Here is a 21,350-nt window from a genome sequence, read left to right as displayed (position 1 = left end):
ATTTGAGAGTTGAGATAAGAGCAATAAATATGATTAAGGGGACAAAAATCGGTTCTGTGAGGGAAATAAAATCACAGTAGCAAGGGTTACATTAGACTAGAAACAGACCTCCGGGCTGTCTTCAGGTACTGGATGTGACTATAGTTTTAGTCGTGATTTAATTACTAACAATAAGACATCCACAACTAAGGGATCTTGATGCTAGACCACCTGCAGAAATAACACATTATTTAAGCTCTTGGCATGACATATTCCATCATTCTTGTCAACGGGGCTTAATTAACATGTCTGCTTCCCACCCCCAGCACACTTACTTTTGTGGAAAAGCCTAAATCTTCCCCATTGCTGGAAAGAACATCCAGGGTGAATGGTTTCCGTTCCACACTCATGAATAAATATCAAATGTGTGCCCTTTATCATACCCTCTAGGCACGATTATCCTAATGAGACCCCTAATCAGTCGGCTCCATCTGCACAACAGGAAAACCCGGATGTGAGGAAGGAGAAGGTGATTCAACCCAACAGTCCCCCAAGGAGCCCCTTTCTCAGTGCTCTTTGAGAGCACCTGTCTCCCAGGACTCCAAGCTGAGCCGTACTATCCAGAGACAGGACAGCAACAGAGGGAAGTGAGGGCGAAGTGCAGGCTCTGTGACCAGGAGATGCTTTCAAGGTCACACAGCCACAGTGGAGCTCCTACGTTGCCACCTCAAATCTTCCTGGGAAGCAACCGAGCTATCCATTCCGATCAAATTAAAAAAAGGCTTTGGCCTACTGTTGAAACTCTTTGGTACTTCACCAGAATCCACCCAGGTAAAATGGATGGGGCACAGAAGACTGCTTGGAAGTTGAACACCACCATATACTTCACAAGTGGCTCTTCCTAGGTCTTGGTTTTTGGGGGTTTTTTTGGTTTTTTGGTTTTTTTACACCTTTAATGCTACCAAGAGGGCCACCAGTTAAATCACTTTCATAGTTTCTGTGCCCAATATCAATTTTTTTGTTGTTGTTCTTCAGCATAAAATTTCTGGGATGAGCTGCAAGTGTCAAGAGAATACACCTAGTAACCTTTTTGAGTAACTTGAGTCTGAAAAATATTTGCACATAAACTGACCAGGTTTTAAAAAGTCTTTCTCCTGCAGCGTGTCCAAACATACATGACAGAACTAACACCGTGAATACCCATCAGGCAGCTGTAGCAAATCTTGACATTTCACCACACTTCCTTCAGAATTTGGGGTAATAAAAAACTACAGAACAGTCATTCCATGCCACTTTCCTGTCACTGAGAGAGGGGACTGTTATCCTAAAATGTGCAGCTATCATTCTGAAGCATGTTGTCATACTCTTACCACGTGTGTAATCATAAACAATTTGTAGTATTGTTTGTTGTCCAACATTAAATACATGGTGTCAGGCTGCACAAATCATTCTGCAACCTGCTCTTCTGGTTTTGAGATTTAGCCCCCCAGGAAATAGGGCTCTAGCTTATTCATTCTAATTACTATATGGTATTCCAATTTAACTCGATTTTCATCGCAGTCTTGTGCCTGAAATGATAAAAGAGTAACTATTTTGCCCAATTCTAAGAAGCAATAAGTGACTCAGACTTCGTTCTTCTAATCAAAAGTCCATGCTCTTTTTACCGTAAAACTCTTGATTTCTGAAAATAGAAGAATATTGGAAATTACAAAACCTTCATGCGAAATCCTGCCAGGCTCCCGGGTGGGAAAGGAGAAAAACCTCCAGTCACCCTGCCTCTAGATTCTTCACTGAACAAACAAGGCCACCAGCTTCACGGAGAGAAGACGTTGAGCTGAATGCCTTAATTTGGTATCTGAACACCGATCGGGTATTTGACCGATTAACGTTAACTTTTTTTGGCGTGAGATAGTACTGTGGTTACGTTAACAAGGAAAAAGATGCTGTTTAATGTTTACAGACCTTCAGTTTTGCAAGATGAAGAGAGTTCTCGAGCTTGGTTGCACAAAAATGTGAATGTACTTAACACCATTTAAGGGTGTACTTCAGAATCTTAAGATGGTATGTTTCATGTTGTGTATATTTTACCACAAATTTTAAAAAGGGAAAAAGAAATGTTTGGGGATAAATTATATGGCTGTGATTTGTTTTCCAGGGCAGGGTGGGATTGGGTTGAGAAATAAAATTAGTTTGGGTTTAGAGCTGTTAAAGCTGGGTGACAGGTAAATAGGGGGTCATTATACTAGTCTCCCTACTTACATATATTGGAGGTTCTCCAAGATAACAAGTCTTAAATGAAGGTTCAGCCCAACCAAAACAAATTTCATTTCACAATTTTATTTCTACTTTGAAGCAGAAATAAAAAGCAGCATATTTTTCAAATGTTAACAGTTCTGAGACCTGCCTTGCCTGCTGCTGTGGTTCTAGAATGGCCAGTGCTTCTAGACTTTGAACCTGCATATAACTTGCCTTGGGATCTTGTTAACATGTGGGTTCTGTTCAGCAGGACTGGGGCAGGGGCTGAAATACTGCATTTCTAACAAGCTCCCAGGTGATGCAGCAGGTCCACGGGTCATACACTGAATAGCAAGGCAATAGAGGACTTAAGAAAGCAAACAAGCATTTGTAAGGGGAGAAGCCAGCTAAGCTTTCTTTAGATTGCTTCTCTGGAGACTAGAAGGGCACCCACCCACACTGCTGTGTTCTGGAGAAGGGTCTCCCGATCCCCTTGCACCACCCCAGCAGCAGGCATCATTATTCATTCAGTGGTGATCACCAAAACAGTGGACAGGACAAAAACTTTTTACTAAGAAAAAAAAAAGTCTATATATCAAAGTTCAGAAGCCAAGGCAAGACTTGAGAATCATTAACAAAATGTAAGAAGGTTACAAGAGCAAAATATCTTGGAAACTCTAGTAAATTCCATTTGAAAAAGAAATAAAATCTATTTAAGCACAAGCATTCCTAAACAATCATCATATCTTTAAAGAACCAAAAAAAGAGGGTGGGTGATGGGTATTGAGGAGGGCACCTTTTGGGATGAGCACTGGGTGTTGTATGGAAACCAATTTGACAATAAATTTCATATATTGAAAAAAAAAGAACCAAAAAAAAAAAGAATTTCTACTCATAAAATATCATGTCCATAAAATACAATTAGTTCCTCTAATGTCTTATGGTCATCAGGTGGACGTGACCAAAGTATTCTGTCCTCAGAGACTGTTCTGTTATCCATTAGACTACACATGCCCAGAGGGCAGGGATTATAATTGAGGATTCCCTCCTTTAGCCAGTATGATATGTGATTAAGCCATTACCATATGATCATACAGTTCCCATTTCTTGAGAGCTTGCTAAGTGCTAAGCAAGCACTAAGCAGTTTATATGAATCACTTCACTTAAAATGCTTTGTCTCCACTCATTGTCTTTTGAAATCTAATTATAGCCTCTAAATCCCTCCCCTCTTTGCAAAAAAATGTTTCCTAAAGTGTTAATTCTCACTTCTCTCAGTGAAGAGTGATATAAAGGAGATGGTACTATGCCCTCTCTACCCTGGGAACTCTAGCTCCAAGCTATCCAAAGTCTAGAGGAACAGCTTGGACCATGCCCCTCTCTTACCATTCACACAGGGCCGCAGGGAGCAGCCACCAGGGGGTAGAAGGAAAATACCCACACAGTCCTACCTTCCACAGACTGGACTGTATAGTCCAGTGGAAAAATCACCAGGAGAAAAATTAAAACAGAATTTATTTATCTGCTCAACACACACACACACACACACACACACACACACACACTCCATTCAGAGCAGGCAGAATACTGACAAAAGGATTAAGGAGGTCTCCTTTAAGATGGTTTTCAGGCTGGGCCTTAAAATACTGATGCTTATAATACATGAAGAAGGAAAAATACAAACTAAGGCACTGAGGCATGTGAGAACCGAAACCAATCAGTAGCTTGGAATGGCTGGAATGCAGACTATTGAAGCTTCCTGGGGAAGAAAATTCAATGAATTGGTTATTCTGAGATGTTTCTTGGCTCTGAATCTCTAATTTCACACTTCATACTTAATTTTTAGTTGGTGTATGTTACTCTTTTTAAAAGTCTCATTGTACTGGGACGCCTGGGTGCCTCAGTCAGTTATGCATCAGACTCTTGATTTCAGCTCAGGTCATGATCTCACGGTTCGTGGGATCAAGTCCCGTGTCGGGCTCTGTGCTGATAGGGCGGAGCCTGCTTGGGATTCTCTCTCCCCCCTCTTTCTGACCCTCCCTACCCCCGTGTGCACGTCCTCCATCTCTAAATAAATAAACTTTAAAAAGTAATAAATAAAAACCAAAAAAACAAATAAATATCTCTTTGTGCCTAGTCCCAGAAACTTCCATGAGACTGCAGCCTATAGGGAAACTACAAGACACCTGCCCAGGCCAGGCCCTGCCTGCCCAAGCCCTCGAGTATATCACAGGATGACAAAGAAACATGGCTAAAAACAGTTTCTAGAGGCTTGTTCCAGGGAGGCGCAAGCCCAAGCCAAATTGTTACCCCTCCAAAAGGAATAGAGGAACAAAAAAAACCCTATATACCCAAAGGACCAAAACTTGAAAAGTGTTCCGTGGATTATTTGCAAAATGTACAACATGACAGTAAAACATTACGGTAAAAGTTTTCACACCCACACTCTACCATTCCTAAAACTAAATCCAGTCCTATAGAAAGACTTCAGATCCTAAACACCTACATTCAGAGAGCTGGCCCTCAGTTTAATAAAAGAAAATAATAAAAATGCTGCTCAGTCAATAAGAAACCCAAATAATCCAAAATTTGACGTCAGAAATGTCTTTTCTGTGAAGGGTGGATTTTAAGAAATAAGAAATGTCTAATGCGATTTCTGAAACTACAGCTCATCAGAAAAACAATTCTTTTCACTTTTCTTTATTCCCTGAGGACACAAAAACAAGAGCAACTTTTTCTTGACATAGTTTGGTGCTTCTGGAAAAACACGTCCTTGGAATAAGTAACTGAAGCATGTTCCTGCCTTTGTCACAGGAGACGTATCCTCATACCTCTAACCTCATATCCTCATACCACATACCCCCAAATATGTAAAAGTGACTTGTTAATGGCAAAGTAATGTGCAAACAAGCAGGAATCTCATGGTTGTGTAGTTTATTTTCACAGATCACAGTCGTCAGGGGAATGTTTTCAACTCTCTAGACTTGGAGAGATCATGATTTGAATGAACCTTGAACATTCAAGACACCAAAGAAACAAAAAGCTGGCACTTGTCCTTTAAAGAAAGCCAGGGTTTTAGAGGGTGGCGGAGTTGGCTTTTAATGCCTGATGGCGCAGGATGACAAAAAGTAAACCTGAGCCTCCTGCATGATGGTTTTCCAGGTACTGAAAACGTCTGACGTGGTCTGGTTTGTGAGCAATGATTACAGAAAAAACCTTATCTATAAAGTTAACAGTTGGCATGTCATGACTCTTCCTGACCGCACAGGTACAAACTCATAAATTCTGAAAGCCACAAAGCCAAGTGATTGTTCTATCTTGTGAAAACCTTTGAAACACGTGAATTTCAGCAAAAATGATATATAGTGTGAGGATAGGTCATGAAGTCATAATGGCCACCCTTGTGTCATCCGTAGCAGGTGGTTACTGATATAGGATGCACATGCCTCTCAGAAGCCCCTAAATGTCACATCCAGGCAGAGCAGTGGAGAGAAAGCAGAAAGGCAATTTTAAAGTATTAGTAAAAATTCAAAGATTGTCTTGAGAGGAGGAAAATGACAGTGACATGCTCAAAGTTCTTATATTTTTAGAGATAATTTTCATCATTTTTCTTCACAGCTTTATCTCAAAAAACAAGACCACCGCTCAGCAGAAGACAAAACCAGAGATCTACTTAGAATACAAAACACACATCATCTCTTCCAATTTGCCTAAAGTTCTTCTGGAAGCTTCCTGCTCCAATTAATTTGGTGCACCCTTTTATCTCAAATAAGTAAGTAGATCCTGCACTGTGATATTCCTAAACTAGCTCACTCTCCAACAAAGGCAGCTCAATTTTGGCCGCAATAAATATCCATCTCCTGCCCACCACACACCTACACTGGGAGATACCAGCACCAGGTGGACACCCCACAGCCAGCACTTATCACAAACCATTCCTGTCTCTCTAGACTTCCACTTCCTTTCCATGACAATGAGGGTCACTATTTTTCTTTGGTACCAAGTCCATGTCAGGTATCGTACTAAGAATGTTTTACACTTGGGGCACCTGGGTGCTCGGTCGGTTGAGTGTCCGACTTTGGCTCAGGTCATGATATCGCAGTTCATGAGTTCAAGTCCTGCATCAAGCTCTCTGCTGTCAGTGTGGAGACCACTTCGGATCCTCTGTCCCCCTCTCTCTGCACCTCCCCCACTCACTCTCTCTCTCTCTTTCTCTCTCTCTCTCTCAAAAATAAATAAAAAAACAGTTAAAACATAAAATGGTTAATTTAAAAAAAGAATGCTTTTTACTGAATTTAAGCCTCAAAAACAGCCAATGAATTGCCATGAGAATCAAGGAAGTTAAGACTCATGCCAACAGTTAGATAGGAAAAGGCAACCCAGGGAGATTAAGACCAAGGCCTCTCCAACTCCAGTGTCCTTGCTCTTTCCACATCTTTACATAGAGAAAGTGATGAGCCTGATGACTGCAAAGGGCCCTTCCAGATCTGACATATTATTTCCAATAGTTTAATCCCAAGGTCCAGAATTCCATGTGTCTGAACTCACCTAGCCCCTGCCTAATCATCTGCCTGTGGCACGCTCTGGATGAGACAGGCCAGGGATGAGAGCAACAGACCAGCTCTGGCCCTTGTAGGAGTTTGCTTCTGTCCATCCAGCACCTCACACACAGCCCGGGGCTCTGCGGCCTCTGTCACCTGCCTGTCAGCACACCTACCAGCTCTCCATTGCCTTCATCCAAGAACACAGATCACCCCCCAGGCTGTGTCCAGGAGAAAGTTTTAGAAAACAGTCTAAACTAAAAACTGCAAGCTAATATATGACACTCTGCTTGATGTTTTATGTGCACTAGCTCAGTAAGGTCTCAAAAATCCCCATGTCTATTTATTTATTTATTCACTTAGCCAGCATAAATATGAGCACCTTCTCTATGGCAGGCACTGTACTAGGTGCTGGGAAATAACATTAGCCACATTTTTATATACCTATGGAAAAGGAGAGGTAAGTGCCTGGTCGAGTAAGGTACAAAGTGGCGGAGAGCAAAGATTTAAATGTCTGTCATAAGCTTGAAATGATGATAAGGTGATAATGCTCCCAAAACATCTCCAATAACTTACTGGCTCAATACCCAATAATATATATAAAGTGCTTTCACATACATTACCTCATTTAACTCATCAAATCTATGGTTTGTTTTAAAGAAAATACTGTTTTCTCATATTCCCAGATGCTGACTAGGACAATAAAAGTAATTTTATCAAGAGTAGGTCTAAGTATATCTTTTAACTTTTGATGAGTCATAGACCTTCAAGCATAGGGACAGAGCCTTTCTTCCCTTAAATAATAGATTAAGCCTAATGTACCCATCTGCCCAAAAAGTATCATGAGAAATGGTCAGCTCACAAATAGCAAATATTCTATTACCAAACTAAGACTATTTCTAAGCCAGTAACTTTAATTCAATTCAACATACACTTCCTAAATTTCTTCTGTATGCCCAAATGTATTTATTTTTCTATCTTACATAAGGTATACATTCCTAGGTATCGCAGTCTGATAGTTAGGCGGGAGATGGAGAAAGAAGATGGGGTGGCGGTGGGGGATGAAGGTCATTTTCAGTCTAAAGGGAGTGGTTTGGTGCTGGTAGGTGGATAAGCAAATCCTGTCTTGTCACAGTTTTTCATAAGAAATCCCAAATGTAGATTTTTTTCTATAGTCACCTAAATTTTTATTTATTTATTTTTAAATGTTTATTCATTTTTGAGAGACAGAAAAGACACAGCATTAGCAGGGGAGGGGCAGAGAGAGAGGGACACACAGAATCCAAAGCAGGCTCCAGGCTCTGAGCTGTCAGCACAGAGCCTAACATGGGGCCCAAGCCCACGGACCGCAAGACCATGACTCAAGCCGAAGTTCGGATGCTCAACCGACTATGCCACCCAGGCACCACTATAGTCACCTGAATTTTTAGAGGCTGTCACCTAACTCAATTTCATATTTGTTTTTAATACAATCAGGGTCAACTATGATAGGTCTACCTGCTAAATTCAGGCTGCAGGCAGCTGACGTGTAACATCTTGATTAGCAAAACCAGTGTTACAGGAGAGTAAGGAAAGCATCATAAGAGGGATTGTTTCCAGATCAGCAAGAGAAAAGCAAAATGGAGATGCTGTAAGTGGACCGTGAAACCAGAAAGGATGATAGGAGTTTCCCGCCTGCAGAACATTTTTCAGGGCCTCCCTCACAGGGAATGTGCCACCAAACGAGGTTCTGAATGGGCATTACTTAACATAGCACCTGGCTCCTAGGATACAGTCAATGCTTTTAGTCCTGCTTTTATTCCTAGTAGCACAGAAATAGCTCAGATGGGGCTGTCGCATGAGCTGTGTTACCTTTGGCAAGCTAACATCTCTGTGCCTCGCTTTCCTCATCTGTACACTGGGCTGGCATAGGCAAGCTTCGATAAATGCCAGCTGTTATTATTGCTATAGAGGTGGTGGAAGCTTTCCCAGAGTCAAATGTGATAAATGAGAAAAGAAAAGCTCCAAAGGCTGTGAAGACAAGCCAAATGTTTAGCAAAGTATTTTTGAACAGTTTAATTTGATTTTAGGCATATTACTTAACCCATCGGCACCTTAATTGCCGTAGGGTATAAAAGCACAAAACCACTTCCCTAAGAGAGTTTGGGGGAAAATGTTCTTTGTACGTGCTAATGTGTCCAACAAGCATAACAATTATCAGACCAAATATGAAGTATAAAATTTCTGTTCCACGAAACACACGTGTAAGGGTGCCCAGAAGCACATGGGAAAAAGGCATTCTCTTTTTGCTCACACTTCAGGAACTGTGTCATCACCCCCGATTGCTTGGCATTTGTCCATCCATCATCAGCTTCCAAAGTGCTTTCACACCCAACAGACTCTCTGCTCCTCACACCCACCAGTGATGGAGAGTTCAGATAGCTGTGTCCCTGCTTTCCAGACGAAGACTTAGAAGCAGGGTCTCTGAACCCCTAACCCGAAGCATATGCCCATGTATCACCTTCCCCACCTGCATGCAGTAAGTAGCATGTGACTGCGAGGAAGAAAGGCTTAGAAAAATCTTAATTTAGGAGTCTGCTGAATTCTTTTTAATTTTGAGTCATTACTTATTAATATGACCAGTGTAGGCAGACTGAGGGTTAGTATTACAGCAAATGAAAAGCAGAGAGTAGCTCTCTAATTATCCTAATGTTTCTAATAGCGTTACACAATGGGCATAGAATTATGTACAGAGCGGGGGGTAAAAATTGTATTAGACACCTCTGAACCTCTGAAACTGTATTATTTGGAACCTTGGCAAATGAGCAGGAAGTCTTTAAAAAAGATAAGATGAAGTCTGCATTTGGTGACCTACTTTAATTTGTACAAAAATATTTGGCTGTCACCTTCAGTATAAACTGCCTTCTTGGTGCCTTCCATGGTGCAGCCAGGGTCCACTGAGCTTGTAGCCCTGAGCTTCTGTACCAGTAATAGCAACAGGGGCCAACTCACCAACCTCTGACAGGGGCCACACTTCCCTGGAGTGCAAGGAGTCGCCCTTCAGGGAGCCACAGGAGGGGACCTGGGCTTCCCCGTGAGTCTTGTGATGTGGCGCTATGACTTCCCCAAATGAGAACAGAAACAGCTCTCCATACAGTCCCTGCAAAAATACCTGCCCCCAAACCAACTACCTTGGCAAATCTCCACATCTATCCCAGAAATGTCAAAAGTACAGCTACTCGTTGCAAGTTTCCGGTATCAATGACTTACAGAATCCTAAAATCATAGACTCGGGCAACCCAATTTCCCCATTTATAGTTGGGAAAGGGAGTGCTAGAGAGGGTAAGTGACTTCCTGAAGACAACACAGTAAGCAAGAGAGCAACATCTCAAATGCCTGTGGTATCACAGGATAATCTTCCACTTCTTGAAACAACTGGGAAGCATCCCTAGCAATTCTTAGACTTGTTGAGGCAGGAGTGGCTGCCCCTTCCTCAGAGACCAACCCAGGCTCTTCTGTCCCCCACCGGTTTTCCAGTAGAGCCTTGTCTCCCCAGCTTTATGCGCAGCCCTCTACCTGGCTCCCCCTGAAGATAAGTACATCTCTCATCTCAGAGATCTCTACCTCTCATAACAGCAGAGAGACAATGGGTAATAGAGGCAACAAACCCAAGAACATTTAAAAGCTGCCAGAACCTTACAAACTTGTCCATGGCCCATAATGTTGTCACATTTCTTTTCTGAAGAAGTTACTAGAGCTTCCGCTTCTATTCCTGAAAGCGGAGATGAGCCTCCACCCCTCCATTCCTTAAGAAGCCATCTTCCCCTGCCCACCCAGCACCCGGCCCTCCATCTTCCACCTGGGTCGCAGGAGCTAGCATTTTGAGGAATGGTACAACTGTTTCACAGGGCAGTTCTCCTTCAAGGGAAAGACTTCCCTTCCAGCTTTTTCTCACCCAATCACAACACAAAAAGTTAAGAGTAGTAACAAAAGCAAGCATTCATAAGAAATCTCCTCTTTGACCCCTCAGGGAACATTCCCAAGGCCTTTTCAGTCTCTGCAGGATCCTTTTGGGTGTCCAACTCACCATCAACTCCAAGTTCACTCTCCACAACCAGCCAGTCATCAATTCCTGGAGGCTGCGTGATGGGTAGGTGAATGGGGTACCTGCTAGGGCATCTCTGCATGGCCCCCACTTCTCAAGAAACCTGGAGGAGGAGTCTCTTCTTAATACTCTTACGTCTGGTCCAGGGCCCTTCTCCTTCATTTCACCAGCAGATGCCCAACCTCTAGCGCCACCCTAAATTCTTAAAAGTATCAGTGCTATCTTAAACTCCTATGCAGACTTTTGAGTGTGCATGCCACATTCTCTCATACCTGAGCATATACCCCAGTCATCTCCAGGTCAGGTCTCCCCTAAATTATCTTCCTCTCCCTCTCTTTGGGGTAAAAATTGATAGAAATATCAAATCTTAAACCTCAACTTTATTTCACTTACTTTAATCCAGGCAGCCGATCACTGTGGAATGGGCGTGGGAGGGGTGGGAGGAGAGGGCTCTGTGTTCCCCTCCCAAAGGCCCTGTGAGCTGGGTTTATAGAGTGGCTGGAGTAAGCATCCAGTTTGCCCAATCCTACCCTCTTCAAAACATCTGGAAAACCATTAAAGGCAGAAGAAATCTCTTCAAGTTTCCTGGAAAGTCTACTTTTGTTTATTTACAAAGCTTAAAAAAAAAAAAATCACTAGGAGCTCCATTCTACCTACCCAAGAGAATGTCGAGCCAAAATGTTTGCACAAAGAATCACAGTACACTTTTATTAAGACAACTTTATGCTAGTTCTCTGTTCACGGGCTGACCCACTAATCTTATTTCAAGGAGGAAAAAAAAAAGGATTTTCAGGAAAAAAAAAAAAGGACAAGAAGGGCAATTTCATGTACAGGTACACTGTTTTCTGTGCTTCCCTTTATTGCACTTTGCACCTATTACCCTTTTTTTTTTTAAAAAACAAATTGAAGGTTTGGGGCCACCCTGTACCAAGCAAGTCTATGGGCACCATGTTTCCAACAGCATCTGCTCACTTCGTGTCTCTGTGTCACATTTTGGTAATTCTTGCAGTATTTCAAACCTTTTCTGTATTACTCTATTTGTTATGATGACGTGTGATCTGTCACTTCCACTCCCTGAAAGCTCAGACGCGGGTTGGCATTGTTTAGCAAGGAGGTATTTCTAAACTGAGGTATGTGCATTTTTTTTTTTTTAGACATACTGCTTAACTGCACACTTAGACTGCAGTATAGCATAAACAGAATTTTCTATGCATTGGGAAAACCAAATAATTCATTTAATTTGCTTTATTACGATACTCACTTTATTACAGTAGTCTAGCCCTGAACCTGCAACATCTCTGAGGTGGGCCTGCATAAAATTAAAAGATAAAACATGTTCTTTGATCCCTGTTTTATTAACAAAGAAACAGCCTCAGAAAGTTTGCCCAGCGTCACACAGCTATCCCATAACAGACTCAGGTTTGCCCGACTCCAAAACATCATTCTTTTCTTTCCACTACACCACCCTGCTTCATGTAATCCCAGAGACTGACACTCCTGTTTATTTCCTCTTTTGTGGCATTGATGCCTACTGTCCCTTGCAGATCCAGAAGGACAAAAGCACTGGATTGTTCCTTTCAAAGGGTGAAATTTAATGCATAACCACACATCTTGCCTACAAGGACGATGTCACTGAAAACCAAATCCTCCATGCTAGCCTGGTATCCTGTTAGCATTTCAGAATATTAGCAGCACCACGGTTGGCCAGTTACTGAGTATCTCAATAGGCAATAATGCAACCACAATTCTTTGATATTTGGAGTTCAACTTTGAGGTGTCTTGGGTGTCACTGCAGGAGCTTGGGTATGGCTTTGGGACCCCCACCCCTCCGCAGGAGCAGAGGACGTGGGATAAAAGGAAGAGAAGTGCTCTAGACAGGCCAGGGGTAAAAAAAAATGGTTGGAGAGAGAAAGAGGGGGAGAACTGAGAGCTCCCTTCTCATATTTCTGAAGTGAACAGCAAGGTGCAATAATAGATGATAAATCCCTCCATGAGACAGAGGCAGAGACAAGGAAAGAGAACATGGGGGACTTAATAACAAACATGCCCCATTATACTACCAGACCAAACAACACTGGGGGGCCCAGGAGGTGTTTCTCAAATTGGTAACAGATGACAAAACTGAGGCTCAGATTGCATATCTTGTTCAAGGTCAGCAAGCTAGTCAGTAATAGCAAGGGGACAAGGATCCAGGCTTCCTGACTCCTGGCCTGGGGCCCTTCCTATTCACAAGCTTCTGCAGACACCTGACAGGAGGCCTCCTTCCTTTAGGGGAGAGGTCACCAGGTTTCCAGGTCCCATTTTATGGGCAACTTGCTCTATAACCATAGACATAGGTGAGCACCATGACAAACAGAAGGAAATGTGGCACTTCTTTTTTTTTTTTAAGTTTTTCAATTTTTTTTTTTTTTTTTTTTTTTGACAGAGAGAGTGACAGAGTGTGAGCAGGGGAGAGGCAGAGAGAGACGGAAACACAGAATCTGAAGCAGGCTCTAGGCTCTGAGCTGTCAGCACAGAGCCCAACACGGGGCTCGAACCTGTGAACCATGAGATCATGACCGGAGCCAAAGTCGGATGCTTAACCCACTAAGCCACCCAGGTGCCCCAGAAGAGTGGCACGTCTAATTTTTTTTTTTTTTTAGTAATGTTTATTTGTTTTTGAGAGAGAGAGAGAAAGAGAGAGAGAGAGAGAGAGAGAGAGAGAGAGAGAGAAGAGAGAGAGAGAGAGAGAGAAGAGAGAGAGAGAGAGAGAGAAGAGAGAGAGAGAGAGAGAGGCAGAGAGAGACGGAGACACAGAATCTGAAGCAGGCTCCAGGCTCTGAGCTGTCAGTACAGAGCCCAACATGGGGCTCGAACTCACAAACCGTGAGATCATGACCTGAGCCAAAGTTGGACGCTCAACCGACTGAGCCACCCAGGAGCCCCAGAAGTGTGGCACTTCTAAAGGAGTCACTTACTGGTCAGTACCAGGTGATTATGGCCATATGGTAAATAAGGCCCAGTCCCTCTAATTTTTCAAGTTGAAAATCTGATTTTTTGAAAAATCTCCCAGCTTTTAAATGTTTGCTCTAAATTTTTAAAAACACTACACTGCTCAAATAAAACATATATACAGAGAAACATAAGCTCCCAGGTAACCAGTTCTAAATCTCATGCAAATGTAAAATAAAGAGCCAGACTAAATGGCTAGTTCCTGAGAGAGCACAGAAGCATGGAGTTATTGGTACTATAAATCCATATGCCCACCAAGCACTTGCTCTAATGCATACACACCAGTATTTTTCAAATACATGTAGATGTTATTACAAGAAAATTCAATGCAATTTCCATGGTTAACTAAATCCACTGTAGCTTTCCATAACTACTCATTTTTCCCCAATGAACTGACAGTAAAAATATAACCACTCCCATTTAAACCTTCATAATTTATGTCACAGGATTAAAAATAAAGACCCTCATGTTTAGAACAGGTTGGAAATGATTGGACTACATAATTTCTAAAGTCCACATGTTTGTAATTCCAAGTCTACATGCTGCAGAGAGGTGGGAGACTGGGGAAGGAAGACAAACCCCTTCACCACACCAAGGTACGTACTCAGAACTCACCACACACGTGGCCATCATCATGAACTTATCATGAACTGTCTACCACCTAACTGCTAGGACAAAGGAAGAATACCCAACACCACCACCAATATTTATGGAGCCCCCCCCACACACATACACATAATTTATTGAACAATTATAATTCAGGCAAGTGAAAAAAATAACAGATAACCAGAGACGATCATCAAGCTTTTGTGGCAGTGGGAAAAGTCAGACATCGGTCATAAATCACTGCTAGTTCATAACTGACCAGTGCAGCCAAGAAGCCCAGGAAGCTAGGAGGCCAGTTTAAGAGAACTTGGCCAGTTCTGGGCTGGCCTGAAAGGCCTCCCTAAGAAGTGCTGATTTGACTGAGCTGAGATCTTATGGGTAACAGAAGTTCATGAGCTGTGTGGGCATCTGGTGGGAGGGATGGGACATTCCAGCAAAGGGCCTCAGTGGGTGGCGATGTGATATTTCCTAAAAACTGAAAGGTCAATGTGACTGAAACCAAGTCAGTGAAGACGTCTGAGGTTTGAGATGAGGGGAAAGAGGCCATAGGAGACAGGGCACTGAGGCCTTCTAGTTACATTCAGAATGTCTGGGTTTTTCCTTTAAGAGGGAACGCAAAGTTGGTACCTCACACAGGGCCTACCTTACAGCAAGCGTACAGGAAATAAACAGTGAAACTGGCAGGGGATGAAGCCAGAGACATGAGCAGCTGGGTCCTCAAAGGCCCTGTGAAATACACTTGAGCAGTGTGAACTCCATGTGAAGAATCATGGGCTGCCCTGGAGGGATTTAGGCATATTGTAAAGATGACTCAGCTTCCAAGAATGGATTCTTCTTGGAATCATTCTTCTCCAGAATGGATTCGAAACATGCAAGATTAGAAACAGAAAACCTAGTGTGCAGATTATTGCAGTAATCCAGGAAACGGATGGTGGTCGCCCCGGCTTAGGGTGGCGACAACGGGAATGGACAGAAGGAAGTGAGGGCTGAAAGGAAGAGGCAGAATGGGTAGGCCTCAGTTCCTTTCCAGCTCTGGGATGAGGGGTCGGTGGGGGAAGAGTGGGGAACTCAGGAGGACTCTCAAGCTCCTGTCTTTGGCACTTGGGTCAACAGTGGTGTGGCTGACTAAGGAGAAGCTGGTTTGGAGCACAACTTCACTTTGAACGCTCAGTCTGTGGCACCTCCGGGCCACTCAGGGGGAACTGTCAAAGAGGCAGTAAAAAGTTCCAGGCTGGGACACTGGCAGTAGCAGAGACAAAAAATTGCACTGTGAGACAGATCAAAGAAAGTGAGGGAGGAAGAGACAGAAGCAGTCACCAAGGGTTAAAAAGCATTCAAGTCTGTCCCTCACACGTTAAACAGAAAAAAGGAGAAAACTAGCAAGAGTATGTTGTCACAGAAGCCATGGGAAGAGAGGTTAGGGGAGAAAGGTCAGCGACGTCAAACTGGAGAAGGAATGACAAATCACAGCAATATGCCCTGCTTTGTTCTGGTTTTTCCTTCAGGACTTTGATCATAATATGTACATTTCTTTTTTCATTGTCCAGCTCCTCCTAAGACTTGTGTCAACAATGTGAAGGGTTGTTCTGCACTGTATTTCTACTGCCTAGCAGAGGGGCTGTTGCTGAGGTCCTTCAAGGTCTCCGTTGAAAAAATAGAGGATGCACACACAAATGTGTAACAAAGAGAACCTGCAGATGAAGGAGGCAGGAACAATCTCTAGGGCCTTAGCCAAAGCAGCCCGCAGACAGAATGGGATCCAAGAGACAGGGACAGGGGTTGGTTGGTCTTGAATGACAAAAATACTGAGTAAAATCGTTTCCCATCAGTCCTCTCTTCCCCAAGAATTAGACATTATAAAACCCTTTCCCAGGGTGCGTCAGTGGCTCAGTCATTAAGCATCTGACTTTGGCTCAGGTCATGATCTCACGGTTCATGAGTTCAAGTTCCACATCAGGTAAGCACAAGCCCCACATCAGGTGAGCCCTACTTCTCTCTCTCTCTCCCTCTGCTCCTCCTGGGATTCTCACTCTCTCTGCTCCTAGGTCACTGGCTCCTTCTCTCTCTCAAAACAACAACAACAACAACAACAACAACAACAACAAAATCCCTTCCCATGAGTTGCTACATTGTGCAGATGGGTTCACCAATCTGGGATACTTCCACTGACTTCCATTGCCACCGATATTCTACTGTGTGAAAGCCATGAGTAAGTAGGTTGGGAATAGAGCTTCTCTAAGGATTCTAATTCCAATCTCCTGTATCATGAGCACTAGCATCTCAAGAAGTTGTTTCATCCCAATGACTGACCTTGCAGCATGATGACAATGATAAAGACAAGCCAATGCACAAACACCTGCGCTTACAAAGCAGGGAAACTGGGCAGAGTGATTTACTTGAACACTTTTCAAAAACAGTCACAACACTGAAGAGGCAGATGCCTTGGGCCACATAAAATCCAATTCAATTTATAAATTTTGATTTCAAACTTTGTCAAGGGTACCTTTGGCATCTGTCTTTCACTGAAAAAAGATCTGCTCCCCATTCTCCCCACAACGATAGACTACATTAACTATGTCCTAATTAAATGCTCTAAATCTGGAACGAAACCCACTGGGGAGGGGGGGTGGAAGTGGAAGAGAGAGAGGAAAAAGCCTTCACAAAACTGCCCTAATTTACTTAATATCAAGGGCCTAGTTGACCTTTATACAGCTTTAAATCAATCACTTAACTGGGACACGCCTTCTTTCTTTCAAAACGGAGAGACTGTGGAGATGATGAGATGTAATACAAAGGACTTTCAATAAACATAAACCACAAGCCTCAAAGGAATGTTTGTCCTGAGTGCTGCCAAGGAAGGCCTAATGATGGAATGACAAGACTCTGGACCAGGAACCAGAAGAACCATATGAGCCACTGGCTTGCAGGGTAACACAATCACCATCTTCTCCACCTTACCCACCACGCTCTTCCTTCCGTCCACCCCTCAGTGTTTGGCACCACCTCACGTCTAGATACCAGCAATTAACACAGAGCCTGGGAAAGCAAGGCTACTTGTGTTTTGGAGAGGTACAAGGAGGGAAGGAGCCGAGTTCCTGGGTTGGAACGGAGCCCCCATGGCCAGCTTGTGCAAGTGACTTACCTGCAGTGGTTTCCTTATCAGTAAAGTCGCAACAGGAACAGTACCCTCATCATAAGACTGCTGTGAGGATTAAAGGGGTTAATGATTATAAAGCATTTGGAACAATCTGTGTCCAACAGCAGAGACATATTTCCCAACCACCACCATTTGGGCCTTGAGCAAGTCACTGTCCACCATGGGGTAAAATTTCCACACCAGGAAAATGCTGGGGTGGGTGAACTGATCTCAGGAAGATCCCCACTGGCTTAACTTGCCTGTAATTCTTTGAATCCTATTACAACTCTAAATCCTCCTAAGACTCTAAGCCCCCAGTCCAGCAGCAGGGAGAGACAGTAGTTGGTGGCTCTCCTTCAGGTCCCAAGATAGCATCCTCGCCCCTGGAGCTGCACCTCCCCCCAAGCATAGGCTGGCCCAGAGTCCTGCGGTCAGTCCACCCAGCCAGCCCCTCCCTTCCTATACATACAGGATGTTCAGAGATGAACGTGTTCACCATGAGGCTCACAGCTGTGCAGACAGCACGTGAGAAAAGGACACACTTCACAGGAAAGAAACTGGACAGGGAGAGACAAGGAACAATCAAAAGACAAAGGCAAACACGACAGACCAGAAATACACTGTGCCCGTGAGGTTATTTATTGAGCATCCTTCACCTAATAGCAATTAAGAGACCTTCAAATGATACAAGGTGGCTCTGGGGCAAGGGAATACTCTGTGCCTAAAGCACAGCCTTCTCAGTGCCTCACCCTCCCTTCAAACCGAGGCAGACCCTTCCTCAGGAGCAAAGGCTACTGAGTGACCCATATCAGGGGTAAGCACCTTTCTCAGGAACCAGTCACTTGTTGGACACTTACCTAACCTCCACTCTGCCCAAAAGTAAAATCAGTGTTCAAGATGATTAAGTCTCCTCTCCTTTATGGGCCTCCATTTCCACTTCTGTAAAATGGGGGAGGGAGGAACTCAGGCCAGCTAATTTCTAAGTTTCCTAGAAGCATTAGTTAAAACTGTAATATCCATGGGGCGCCTGGGTGGCGCAGTCGGTTAAGCGTCCGACTTCAGCCAGGTCACGATCTCGCAGTCCGTGAGTTCGAGCCCCGCGTCAGGCTCTGGGCTGATGGCTCGGAGCCTGGAGCCTATTTCCGATTCTGTGTCTCCCTCTCTCTCTGCCCCTCCCCCGTTCATGCTCTGTCTCTCTCTGTCCCAAAAATAAATAAACGTTGAAAAAAAAAAATAAAAAAAAAAAACTGTAATATCCCAACAGTGATTTCCATTTTGCAGGAGGAAAGGGTTTTTTGTTTGTTTGTTTAATGAAATACAAAAGAAGGTTCGTAATGATTTGCTGCTCTCTGCCTGAAGCTAGATTTCTGGGGTTCAAATCCTGACACTACCAGTAACTCTGTGACATTGGGCAAAAATTTAGCCTCTCTGTGCTTTAGAATGCTCATCAGAAAATAAGAATAGGAAGAATAACCTTTCTTCATAGGTTTGTTGTTAGGACTAACTAAGTTAACACACATGAAGTATAAAGTATTTAGAACTGTACCTGGAACTCGGTAAAAAATTATTTCAGTGTGATTATTATTTTCAAAGTTATACAGTGTTTCCGCTCAAAGAGAAAATTTATTTGGGAGACAGTATGCTAGGACTAACACCAACACACACACACACACACACACACACACACACACACACACACACACAGCAGGTGGACAGGTCACCTGGGGTCTAGTCAAGATTCTGCCCCCAAACTAGCTGCAGGCTATGGATGAACTACTGCCCTCCTTGGGCCTCAGTTTCCAGAGCAGACAGCGCATGAATTTCTCTGAAAGTATTCAGATCAGAGGTGATACGCTGGCAGCCACAGTGTACTATTTGACCTCCAGTTTTAAACCGCATGATGTTCCTTTAATATTTGATTTTAATCTCAATATTTAAAAATCTGGAGATTTCATGTAAAAATCCAGATCCATCACCAGGTGTCTTAAAACTTCCAAAGTCTGATCGGTCCTGGCTCCCCAGCGTTGGTTCTTGAAGTATGGACTCTGGACCAGCAGCAGCTGCATCGCCTGGAAACTTAGTAGAAATGTCTTTCTCAGGCCGGATCCCAGACCTACTGTGGGAGAAACTCTGGGAGGGGGCGGGCAATCTGCTTCAACCAGCTGCAGCACTGCAGCAAGGAATGACAGGCCAGGCAGGCATCTAGGGGCAGCGCCCCCCCACCCCTTAGACAAGAGGCTGAGTGTGATCCCATACCCCTGTGCACCACCCTGCACCCCAGCATCCCTGATTCGGAGACCAAGGACCAAGGTCCAAAGGCCCACCAGCCCTGATCTGGAGGGACCACCCCTTCTCACGGGAGGGTCAGGAGTCCCTCAGGCACCGTGCATCGTTAGGGCTGCGTTGTTCCGAATCCGAAACAGAGCCTTTCTGAAAGCAGGCTGTGCACACCAAGGGCACAGCTGAAAGAACAAACTGTTGAGTTCCTTTATTAATCACAACCCAATCCGCACAAGCAGCTGCTATGAGGAACAGCTGTGGCTGCTAACAGGGTGATCTTGAAGCCGCCTAGAAAGTGCTTACAAGTTGAAGACTCATAAGAGGCACGTGCAGACCTGCAGTCCGTTGGCTGGGTTCCTCCTCCTGACCCTGCAGGGCCTCCCTGGTGCAGAAATCCTACCCTTTCCACATCCTGAGACACAAGGGGGTGGGGGCAGGGGGAAAGGTTTTTAGAATTAGCATAATACAAAGAATCTGGGGTGAGTTGCCAAGGCCTCGAGGTGGATCCCACCTGAACCATTTAATGGCCGTGAATTACTTAACTTCTCTCGACCATGGGTTTCATGGGTTTCTTCCTACGTTAAAATAGACACACAAAAAACACCTACCTCAGAGGGTTGTTGTGAGCAGTCAAAATGAGATCATGCATATGGAAGTATTTTGTAAACTGTGGAGGACTAGATACATAGAAGGGCTTATTATTAGCCCATGAATACTGCAGTTTGACCCATAAATCATCTAATATAGGACTCACTGTTTCTAGCCTACGGCTATCAGAGGTGAAATCAGAGAACCTACACAACTACAAAGGGCCTTTTGAGGACCTGTAATCCAACCTTTCTACATTGTCCCCCTCCCCCTAATCCCTGAATACGGAAAGCAAGTGCCCAGCCAAAGGGCGGGTCCACCTGGAAAAACCTCTCTACCTGTAGGAAGCTCCCTACACTCCAAGGTGGGCAACCCATTCTTTCCACCTCAGGCCTAATCTGAACAGAGACCAGTCCTCCTTGCAGAGGCCAGATCAGACTTGCTATAATTTAAGCAGTCTTGAAAACTGCTTTCTTTCCAATTTAGCCCCACCTAAGGGTCTCTGCACATGCTGTTCTGTTCTAGAATTCTGTTCTAGAATACTCCTTTACATAGGCTTGCTTCGGATGGTCGGCTCCTTCTTATCTTTCCATTTCAAATGTCTCTGCTTCACAGAGCTCTACTCTCCGACTCTTCACTCCATCCCACCCAGTTATACCCTCCGTCATAACATACTGTTCCTCTTTAATAGCGCGCATCCCTATTTACTGGCATGCTTAAATCTTGCTGAATCCCCCAGAGAACATCAGTCCCACGGAGGCAGTGACCTCGCTTCTCTTACTCACCACTCTGTGCACTTACATAGTAATTGCACTACAGTAATTAACACTAGGACACGGTAGGCACTCCTGCATATGTTGAATGAATTTATGAATGAGTGCTTACACCATTCAATACATCCTGTAGATATTCA

At 43.8% G+C, this 21,350-nt stretch overlaps 1 protein-coding gene across 4 annotated transcripts in view; it reads right to left on the bottom strand.

Moving 5' to 3' along the window:
- MB21D2 (Mab-21 domain containing 2) overlaps positions 1-21,350 on the bottom strand; it is a 114,836-nt gene that overhangs the window by 83,595 nt on the left and 9,891 nt on the right. For 2 of the 4 annotated variants that reach the window (XM_045037134.1, XM_045037132.1), the window contains exons 2-3: positions 18,427-18,508; positions 17,576-17,635 (exon numbers count right to left, since the gene is read on the bottom strand). The exons of the other annotated variants lie outside the window; for them this stretch is intronic. The gene's annotated coding sequence lies outside the window, so the exon portion shown is untranslated. The remainder of the gene's footprint in view (positions 1-17,575; positions 17,636-18,426; positions 18,509-21,350) is intronic. 4 annotated transcript variants of the gene reach the window in all.

Source organism: Felis catus, chromosome C2, assembly GCF_018350175.1.
Source record: "Felis catus isolate Fca126 chromosome C2, F.catus_Fca126_mat1.0, whole genome shotgun sequence".
NCBI lineage: Eukaryota > Metazoa > Chordata > Mammalia > Carnivora > Felidae > Felis > Felis catus.
Note: the sequence above shows the minus strand (reverse complement) of the source record. Positions and strands in the feature narration are given on the sequence as shown.